Below are 11,711 nucleotides of genomic sequence, written 5' to 3'. Positions count from 1 at the left end.
GGAGAATTTATAAAGAGAATCATATATCTACTTCTGCTGGTTTTGGTTTATTTTCCATAGAGAAATATAGACCATTCTTTAAGGGGTTGGGTATGAAATCCCGGCAGTCGGGGATGTCTGTTGTCAAAATGCCGACAGCGGCATCCTGATGCTCGGTATCCCGACAGGGGTCGGGTAAGTATACTAACTCTCCCCCTGCTCCCCCCTTCTTGCACCCTAACCTTCCCCACCCCGCACCCTTAGTCTCCCCGTTAGGGCTAAACCTAACCCTCCCCCCTTGGTGCCTAACCCTATCCCCCCCAGTGTTGCCTAACCCTAACCCCCACCCAGTGGTGAATAACCCTAACCTCCCCCCGAAAGCCTAACCCTATCCCCCAAATGGCGCCTAAACCTAACCCTCCCCCCCCACGACTAACAGCTAAGACCCCCCGGTTTACCTTCGTTCGGGATGGCGGCTGTCGAAATTCTGGTGTCAGGATATAGACTGGCATCAGGATTTCGACGCTTATCTTTAGTCTCGGGTCAGGTTTCCGACGCCAGGATTTCGACGGCCAGCATCCCGTCTGCCAGCATACTAACTACATCCCTTCTTTAAGACCCTGTATTGGCTGCAAGGCTTTAAACAAATTACAATTGAAAAGCATATCTACTTTCATTGTTGCACAGTAATTCTATAATCAAATTATTGTAGCTACAGTCTCCCATAAACTTTATTGACAAGATGAATACATCTCATACATATCAAAGAACGGGCTGAGTAGAAGCCTGTCTTCATTACACTTTGAATGCATTGTATTGTTCCTTTTATTCTATGTAAAATTTATCAGGATTATCTATTCATTTTATTATTGTCTACCTAGATGATAGTTATTCTTAGTATCTAGTTTCACTACATTGTCTGTCAAATGTGTAAAGCATGTAATTTATTCCAGAAATGATTTGTGTATATATTTAGAAAGGCGTGCACCAGATAGTATTGAATTTAGTGCATATCTCATATAGGGGGTGGTTCTGATTTGGGAACAAAGCAAAAAAAAAAGCAAGTAACTTAGTATCTGAAATAAGTAAATAACCATGTTGCAATGCAAGAGGTGTAAATACGTTATTTTTTTTTTCATGCAGGGTAAGTAATGCATGTGGGGTAAATACTGGCTGCTTTTGCATGTAGCCCACAAATGCTGGATAGCTTTATTTTTACACGGCAATTTAGATTTGGACACTCCCCTCCCTAATCTAAATCTATATGCACATTTATTATTATTATTATTATTATCCTTTATTTATATGGCGCCACAAGGGTTCCGCAGCGCCTTGCAAAGTACATAAACAAATGAGCAAACAAGAAAACAGCAACTTACAGTACAAAACAATGCAGGGCAAGGACATAGTTTATAAACATTGCTGCAATAGCGATCATAACACTCAAATAAGCAGCAGGGCATCAGCAACCAAGTGTTAGGTGCCCTTGTGAGGAGATTGGAGAAGATGATCATATGAGTGAGGGAGGGAGAAGAACATGAGGGAATTGGGTCCTACTCGTGAGACCTTACATTCTGAAGGGGAGGGGCAGACAGACGCGGTGACACAGAAGGGGTAGACAGCAATGAAGAAGCGTGGAGCAGCAGTTTAGGATGAGAGCTGGAAGGCTTTGATGAAGTAGTGGGTCTTGAGAACCCGTTTAAAGATATGGGGCGGGATGTACTAAACGGGGTTTTACCGCATTTTTTGTATTCATTAAGGCAGGGGTCAGGGAACTTTTTTACCTTTTACTCCAAAATATATTTAGATACGCCGAGGTTACCCCCTTGATTTAAAAGGAAGGAAATCATATAGTAGTGCCCCCATATAATGCCCCTGTAGTAGTGCCCCCATAGTTATGCCCCTGTAGTAGTGCCCCCATATAAAGCCCCTGTAGTAGTGCCCCAATATAATGCCCTTGTAGTAGTGCCCCCATATTTATGCCCTATAGTAGTGACCCCATATAAAGCCCCTGTAGTAGTGCCCCCATATAATGCCCCTGTAGTAGTGCCCCATATAATGCCCCTGTAGTAGTGCCCCCATAGTTATGCCCCTGTAGTAGTGCCCACATAGTTATGCCCCTGTAGTAGTGCCCCCATATTATGCCTCTGTAGTAGTGCCCCCATATAATGTCCCTGTTGTGCCGTTTGTACAAAAAACACTTACCTTAATCCCCGCTCCTGCATCCGCCACCGTCGTGTCATGACGTCTCTCCCATAGTGCGCATGGAGAGAGCCGGAATCTGGAGTTCAGAAGAGAACTCCAGCCTCCGGCTAACGCGGCGCTGCAGGGAAGGAGCCGGGCACCCGCTGGTAATAACATCTCAGCGGGCGTCCGGCTTAGAGCCTCTCTGCAGCACAGCTGCGCATGCATATGAATCATTCTATATTATAGAATGATTCATATGCATGCCCGGCTGTCCGTCCATTACCCCCAGGAATTTAATTTTTACCCCATGTAGGGTAATTTACCCCTGTTACCTGACCACTGCACTAAGAGGTGGCCGCCGGGTCTCCAATGCAGTGGGTAACGACAGCTATTGCTGGCGTTACCCTATAGAAGCCTATGGGCTTCTACCACATGGCGCTGCTATGAGGGATCCGATAGGATCCCTCCCAGCAAGCCCGGAGGCCTGGTCGTGTCCCTTGCGCATTCGCAGATGGACTCCCAGGCCATAAACGCGAAAGTCCACGGCGCAGGGCAGATCGCAAAGGACAGCTCTTATCAGAAGAGCTGTCCTTTGCTGTACTGATCGCATATGATAGTGCATATGCAAACAGCAGGGAGGCGGTGTCTGGCGGTAAGTGCTGCGAGATATTAGTGCATTTCGCCCATGTAGAGAGGTGGAGAGTCTGAGCGGGAGAGAGTTTCAGAGGCAGGGGGCAGCACGGGCAAAATCTTGGAGGCGGGAGTGGGAAGAAGTAATCAGTTGGCAAGAGAGACGGTGTGTATTTGTTGAGCGCAGGAGTGTGAAGTGAGATGAGGTAAGAGATGTAAATGGGAGAGGATTAGGTGAGGGCTTTGTAAGTGAGTGTAAGAACTTTGAATTGAGTTCTGAAGGGAAAGGGGAGCCTTTAGAAAGGAAGATGAGCTGAGCAGCACCACAAGGGGTCCGCAAAGCCTTCCAAAGTGCATAGACAGAAACAGTATGAATAAAAAAAAGAAAAAAGTGACTTACAGTACAGAACATTGCAGAACATGGACAAGGTCTGTAAACACAGCTGCATCAGCAGTCATAGTACCCACATAAGCAGCAGGGTAGCAGAACCCAAATGTTTGGTGCCACTATAGGCAGGGTGGAGGAGACAATGGTATAGGTGAGGGAAGAAAATTCACATGTGGGAAGAGGGCCCTGCTTGTAAGAGCTTACAACCTAAAGGGGAGTGACAGACAGGCGTGACCCACAGGAAAGAGACTGTGAGGAAGAAACAGTGGGTTAGGATGAGAGCTGGAAAGTTGGGTATTGAGTGCCCATTTGAAAGATTTGAAGAGAAGTGCAAAGTCTGGAGAGAGATCGAGTGGTAGGGAGCAGCACAAGCAAAGTCTTGGAGGTGGGAGGAAGTAATCAGTTGGAAGGAGAGGTGGCATTCATTTGTGGAGCGAAGTGGGCCGGCAGGAGTGTGAAGGGACATAAGGTCAGAGATGTAAATAGAAGAGGATTGGTGAGAGCTTTATAAGTGAGTGTGAGAAGCTTCAATTGGGTTCTGAAGCAGAATGGGAGCCAGTGTAGGGCTTGTAGGAGAAGGAAGGCAGGGAGGAAAGATAAGAGGAGGTTACAATAGCCCAGTATAGAGATAACCAATGAGTGGATGATATGTTTGGGGAGGAACATGAGCCAGGTAGTGAGGACAGATTGGAGCAGAGAGAGGTGGGAGTCAGAGAGGCCAGATAAGAGGAGGTTACAATATTCCAGTCTGGAGATGACCAGTGAGTGGATGAGGGTCTTAGTTGCCTCCAGGCTGAGAAAGGGTCTGATCCTGGAAATAAATTTGAGATGGAAGTGGAAGGACTGCGAAAGGTGCTGAATGTGTGGTTTGAAGGTGAGGGGGGGGGGGGGGGTCCAGGATAACTCCAAGACAGGGCACTTAGGAGCTAGAAGACATTTTGCATCTACCCCACCTGCAGGGCAATATGGTTTTGCCAAGATGTAAAGTTATTTGTTTGCTTTGCTCCCTACTCAGAATCCATCATATTTAATTCCATCTATCATAACTCAACCTCTGGGAAGTTTACTGCAATGTCATGTACAGGAACTCCAACATAATATATGGTATAGGGAAAAGAGAGTCGTCACCCTATTGTATGAAAACAGTAACACTTCAATACATAAAACATACGACACTATTAAATACCCTTTTGTATAAATTTTTTTCATACAAAATATGTTTTCTGTGGGTTACAAGCCAACACAGTAAAGGCTGCCAAAAAATAAATAGTAAAGTTCTTTGTAAAGAGTTGGAAAGACTACATTATTCAAGAGTGGTGGCTTCACTGTGACTGGAGGTGGCTACCCATTGGAAGCGCCACCTGTCAGTCACGCTGAAGACAGGCAGCCAGGGGGAGGTGTCTCCTCTCCCTGGGACTGCCAGTCTGGGCTGCGATCAGCAGAGAGCCTTTTGGGTAGTCCTAAAGGGCTTCTCGGGGCTGCAACTAATGCAGCCCCGAGAAGCTGGTGTTATGCGCATGCGCAGTGCCACCGACGCTTATATTCATGCGCCGGTCCTGGCACCTGCCAGATTCATGGAGCAGGTGCCGAGACCCAGGCCAACAGCAGCGGCAGCCCACCTCAGGTAAGAGGGCAGGAGCCGCTGCTGTTTTTCACTGTCCTTTGTTTCTAAATGCTATACTTAAGGGCATATATCCAATTGCAGGCAAGGTTTTCCCCGCAAAATTTATGCGGACATCACAACCAATTTTCAATTACCGTGGGTATGCAAGCTTCTGACACTTGCTGTATCCAATAGAAAAAGAACATTCAGAAATAGATTTTTGAGAAAAACCCTGCGGGAATTTGTTTTTTTTAAATGAGGAACAGCTTGTACCCTAAAAAAAAATAAAAACTGGGGTAACAGTAATAATTGTCAGGGGTCCCTGACATTTTTAGCTTAAAAAAGTGATTTTTAAGTTTTTAGACCTGCTCTGGGGCTGCTATCAAATAGCCGCGGTAATTCCTATAGAAATTGACTTGTTTTCTGTCCAGCAATTGAATAGGAAAAACTTCACGGCTGTGGGAGAAACCCAGCGCAGCGAGGTATTTAAAAATGATGCCTGCAATTGGATATGCCGAAAAAAATTGATAGCACATTTTGGGCATGATGAAGCATTAAACCCTACACAAGCCTGTATACAGGCTTGTGGAGGGTATCTTGTGTGAATTTGCACTGTGCATACTCTAGAACCAAAAGTACGCAAGTATGGATGATGTAAAGCCATACGCGGTACAGTCACATCTCAACGTGTGACTGAAGAGGTATAAACTTAGATGCAATGGAGTATTATCGCGTAGGCAGAGTTCAGTGAGGGGGCACGTAGGGTCATCTTATGAGAAAAGGGGGACAGTGTGCAGTCTCCGAGTAGGCTTCCCGCTCCCCCTTATTTATGAGCTTGCGTTGTTGCATTGTGTAATTTCTGGAACTGTGTCAGAGTCTACTAGGCATGTACATATCTCTACGAAAATGGCGCTGTATTAGGCTGTTGTTACATAGAGATGATAGAGAAAATTCTGCAGTAGTTTCTGTATAATTTTTTGAAAAGTGGGTTTGATAAATATACCCCAAAAGTAGCTTTACATGATACACCACAACGCTATATAATTGTTAATAATTGTTAATTGCCCCATTTTTTTTTAAATCACTATGGTGTTTATCAAATGGCTATGGACTCGTGAGAAAATAAAGTAAAGTAAAGTAGTAAATAAATGTTACCACCCAAAGTGGGCATAATATGTCCGTCACTTCTTTAAAGCTTTGTAGTTTCATCACTTGCCCTTTGGAGATAACTTTGTTACACTGTCGGATTAGTTTTATTAGTATATTGTATTATTCTATATTTTGTTTTTGCTTCTTGTCTATTAATGTCAGTGATTTATATTGAGACTTTAGCTACAAAACCTTCTTGTGAACTTTAAACCTTTCAACGGCAAGGGAGAGCTCTGGCCATGCTATTATTTCAGTGACATCAACAAGTGCTAATGTGCTTTCTTACCAGCAGTGAGAGATTAGAGGTGCCAGCACTGAGCAGTGTAAATTTAACCTTCTGCTGCTCTGGGTCACTGAGTGGAATTTGGGATTGGACATTCTCAACAAACTTTTTTCTGCTGCAAAGCAAATTTTTGCTGTTAGTTATCCAAGAAAGTGCCTAATCTCCAAGGCTTGTCTAGAATACAATGATTACCAGATTCTCACGAAACAAATGGGTTTGTAACCGAAAATGAGGTAAGGGTCTACTTAACAAAAGTGGTGATAAAAGAGATTGTCTATTGCTGCATATTGCAGCAATAGAAAGTCTTCTATCTCCCCCATTCATCAATAAAATTCCACAGGGGCAGCTGACTGATGCTCAGCTACCTGGCAGTACTGGTGCAGCACAGATAAACACAGACACAGGGTCCTTCTGTACACGCTTGTCCTGGATTACAAAAAAACCCCTCATAAATTGTTAAAAAATAGATAATAAAATATAAATGTTAATAAAACAGTATAAATGGGGGGGGAGGGGGATTATTTATTTAATAAAATAAGGCTTTTATCTTGCGTTATCACCGCTTGCTGCCTCCATCCTGAGATGGCAATAGCAATCAGAGGGTTCAGACAGTACTGCACTGCTGTTATCCTTGATAAATAGGCCTCACCATTCTTTTCACCCGAAAGCTACTGCAGGAGGCGGACAGCAAGGTCTATCACCAATGTTGCCCAGTGCCAGATTTTGTGGCTAAGTAAATAGGAAGAAGCCCCTGTTCTATCTAATCTTCATCTGGTGTGGTATGACTTGCCAACATTCAGAAGGTCAACACCGGAATGTCATCAGGTTCTGAATATCGACAGTCAGAATGTCAACATGGTCATTAGGTCGACAATCAATATGTAGACATGTATTTCTACATCAGGGTCCATAGGGTATCCACAGGATACCTTGGGGTATTGGTGATGACATCAGGCATCGGACACCACAGAGTTAAATTTTCATCCTCCCAGGATGCACTGGGGTCCCTCTCCTATACCCCGCCCCTGAGCCAAAGCATCTCAGTTTCATTGGTGTTTGGCCAGGAGTCGGATTACTTGCAAGCAGCCTGGGGCTATAATGGCCCCTGAAGTTTTCTACAAGCAGCTGTGGCTGCACAAATGAGCTGTACAGCATGGACAGTCAGTACTTACGTCCATGCTGTCGCTCATACACCCCGCCAGACCAGAACGCCGGTACTGATCCGGGGATGCTGGTAGGTATCTGGGGTCACAGGTAGCGGTGACCAAGGATTACCTGGACTGTGGCTAGATTCAAGGGGGCAGGTAAGTGGCGGGGTCCCGCGGAGGGTACCCGCTGTTAACACAGTCCTGTAGGTCTCCAGGCAGGGGGCTCCCTGGGGACAGGCTGCGCGTGGAGCCAGGTATTAACCTGCACTTCCACTAGACCACCAGGGACAGCGGGCTGCAGCATGTGAGGTACAGTGCGGTGTCCCAGGGGTTAATAGCATGCCAGGGGAGTGCGCCTTCCATGTCTAACATCCGGCGCCTCCCCTGCTGCACAGTGCTTCTCCACAGCGGTCTGGCGGGCTGTGTCAGCGCTTCTCCCCCGGGACAGGTGGCATCGCGGTCAGGGTCCCCCAGGATACCTCGCCTCCAGAGTAAGATCAGAGTATGCTGCTCTGTTTCCTACCAGGCTCTGTGCCTGCATAGTTGATCTCAGTACTGATAGTGCAGGGATTTATTTCTGCATTGTATGTGACTTAATGCTAGCGCTGTCTGCCTGTATTTTCACTTCTGACTGTCAGCCATTTTACTATCCCTGTTCTTCTTCTGCAAAAGCCCTTTCGGTGCGGTGTTGCAGGGTATTCATTGCCTCACAGTAAAAATATTGTCTGTGAGGGGAGTCACATACACTCCGTTACACTCATCATGTCTGAGAGTGAACAGGAATTTCCTCTCCAGCTAAAGTGCACCGCATATACTGTAAAAATAGCGGAGGGCACACTGAAGGTTTCTGATTTCTGTAACTGCGCCTGTGCAGGAACCGCCCAGGGCTTGTTTTGCTAAGGTACTTACAACTCTGGTGGGCCAGCTGGCGACGTCCCCTGCGTTTCCCCAAATGGGGTTATCGCAGCAGTCGGTCATCACCCATGCAGGGGTTCCCTAGACAGCTGATGGTATCCCAGTGTCTCCCACTTTTGCCCCCCCAGGTCTCCCAGGAACCTGCATGGGTAAACTTATTGCTCAATACGGTACAGCACCTGACGGACGTTTTACAGGGAAAGTCATCATTGCGGCCTGCTAAGCGGCCTTTAATGTCTCAGACAGCTAATTATGATGAGGATGACATAACGTCTGATGACGGGAAAATTTTTGACCTCTCAGACCAGGAGCTCCCTCGTACTAAGGAGGTGGAGTCCAAGTCTAAAATGTATATACCTGGCCTTATACGGGCAGTCTGTGCAGTCTTGGTTATTACAGATGACGATCCTCCCGTGGCCAAATCTAAATATGCCTTCTTTAAGCATATTAAGGGTGATCCCATTGTATTCCCTCTATCTGGTCAGTTAGTGGACATTTAGAGGAGGCGTGGAAAAATCCAGGAAGGCGGTACCAGCCTCAAAAACGTTTGGCTTTTGCATACCCCTTTGCGGATAATTGTTTTTGCAAATGGGAAACCCCTCCACAGGTGGAGTCTCATGTCACACGCCTAGTGAGGAGTGCTACATTGCCAATGCCCTCCATGTCCTCCTTAAAGGATGCTACGGATCGCAAGGTGGAAATATGTCTCAAATCCATTTATTCCCTTGCATGGGGTGTCCAGACCAACAATGGCCGTGTGCTGGGTTGCCAGAGCCATGGAGCGTTGGGCTGAAAGCTTGGAGTTGTCTCTAGATGCTAACTTGTCACCTGAGCAGGTGGAGTTAGTGGGTAACCTCAGAGACTCAACTACGTATATTAATGAGGCAGCCTTAGATATAGGGCTCCTCACTTCCAGAATCTCCTCAACAGCAGTGGCTGCGCGCCACACCCTCTGGTTGCATTCTTGGAAACAGACGCAGATTCCAAAAAGGGATTGGAGTGCTTGCCATTTAATGAACAGTTCCTGTTTGGCCCTGATCTGGACAAAATTGTGGCCACTGTGGCAGCAGCTAAGTCTGCATGTCTGCCATTGGCGACAGTCCCATCAGGGTCTGGTACTTTGTCCTTTCGGCCCTATAGGGCCCAAGGTAAGTTCAAAGTGCAGTCCTTTCCTAGACAGACAGGGGCCAAGAAATCTGCCAAGCCAAAGAAGCAGGCTTGGAGTACAAGACGTCCAACTCCCAAGTCATGACGGGACGGGCCTCCCCTTGGGGGACCCCAAAGTGAGATGCCAGCTTCTTCAGTTCGCTCAGTGCTGGTGTCTCACAACCGTAGACTCTTGGATAAGAGAAGTGGTCTCTCAGGGGTACGCCCTCTCCTTCCGGCTGAGGCCTCCCAGCCGGTTTTTCACCATGGACCTTCAGTCAGATGAAGACAAGGCCCGGGAATTCCAGAAGGTGATCCACTCTATGCTCCTGGCTGGAGTTATAGTGCCGGTCCCATTGTCCCAGAGAGGTTCGGGGTATTACTCCAATCTTTTTCTGGTACAAAAACCCAATGGGTCTTACAGGCCCATCCTCAACCTCAAATCACTCAACAAATTCTTGATGGTTCCTCTGTTCAGGATGGAGACCCTGCGTTCCATCATTTTGGCAATGGAGCCGGGGGATTTTATGGTGTCGCTAGATATTCAGAATGCTTACCTGCATATTCCCATTGTCTCAGCACACCAGCGTTTCCTCAGGTTTTCAGTAGGAGACCAACACTTCCAATTTCAGGCACTGCCCTTTGTTCTCGCCACAGCTCCTCGAGTGTTTACTAAAGTCATGGCAGCCCACCTGCGGATGCAGGGGGTCCGCTTGTTGCCCTATCTGGACGACCTTCTGCTGTTGGCACGGTCTCCAGAGATCCTTCAGCACCATCTGCAATTGACAGTCTCTGTGTTGCAGGCTCACGACTGGCTGATAAACTGGAATAAGTCATCCCCAGTGCCATCACAGAGGATGCTCCATCTTGGAGCCCTGTTGGACTCCCAACATCAGAGGATCTTTGTGACGGAGGAAAAGATCTCTGCATTACAGGCAAAAGTACGCAATTGCCTGCAGAGTCGCCGGGTGTCTATTCACTTGGCGATGAGGTTACTGGGTTCCATGGTGGCGATGTTCAACATGGTGGAGTTTTCCCAGTTTCACTCCAGACCTCTGCAGAAGTTGATCCTCTCCAGACGGAATGGGTTGCCCCACCGGTTAAAGACACAGACAATGGTGCTGTCCCCGGAGGTACGTCTGTCGTTAGCCTGGTGGCTGCAGACTACTCACCTTTTTGGATTGCGGATTGGGTCCTTCTGACGACGGACGCCAGTCTTTGAGGTTTGGGAGCAGTGTCGGGTCCACACTTCTTCCAGGGAAGGTGGACGCCAGCAGAATCTGCACTTCAAATCAACTTCTTGGAACTAAGGGCAGTATTCAAAGCTCTCCAACAAGCAAGACATGTCCTCCACGGAAAGCCCGTGCAGGTGCAGTCGGACAATGCCACCACAGTGGCTTACATAAACCCCCAAGGAGGAACCCGCAGTCAGGCGGCCCTGACAGAGGTGTCCCGCATTCTAGCAGACTTTCTCAGCCATCAAGACGTGCATCCAGGAGAGTGGTCTCTTCACCAGGAGGTGTTTCAGCTACTGGTGAACAAGTGGGGCCTTCCAGAGATAGACCTCATGGCCTCCCGACACAACAACAAGCTTCCTGTGTACTGGTCAAGAACAAGAGACATAGAAGCACTTCTGGTAGACGCTCTGTTAGTCCGGTGGACCTTCCATTCTCCCTTCTTCCTTGAGTGATTCGCAAATTCAAGCAAGAAGGCGTCATGCTCCTGCTGATAGCTCCAGCGTGGCCCAGATGGCACTGGTACTCAGATCTCAGGAGCCTATACATAGATGCTCCGATGTGGTTGCCTCTAGGTCCGGACCTGTTGTCTCAAGGTCCTTGCCATCACCCAGACCTGGGGCATCTGTCTTTGACGGCGTGGCTGTTGAGACTGCCCTCTTGAGGTCCAGGGGTTTTTCCAACTCTTTTGTTAACACCATACTCAGAGCTCGGAAGCCGGCTTCTGCAAGAATTTACCACCGAGTGTGGCATACTTTCTTTGAATGGTGTTGACCTAGAGGCTCTGATCCTCAGGTTTTTAGGATATCCAGGATTTTGGCTTTCCTACAAGCGGGCTTAGATCACGGTCTTCACCTTGCTTCACTGAAGGTGCAGGTTTCCGCCCTCTCAGTGTGGTTTCAGCGTAGGATTGCTACACTTCCTGATGTCCACACATTTATGCAAGGTATACTTTGCATACTGGGCCTGATTCAGACCTGGATGCTATTTGCGTTCGCTCGCTGGCTAAAAGGGGCCAGCTATTTAAATCATGTGCTTACACTGCGTC

Source organism: Taudactylus pleione, unplaced genomic scaffold, assembly GCF_031769625.1.
Source record: "Taudactylus pleione unplaced genomic scaffold, aTauple2 ptg000089l, whole genome shotgun sequence".
Lineage (NCBI taxonomy): Eukaryota > Metazoa > Chordata > Amphibia > Anura > Myobatrachidae > Taudactylus > Taudactylus pleione.
This window is presented reverse-complemented; position numbering follows the sequence as displayed.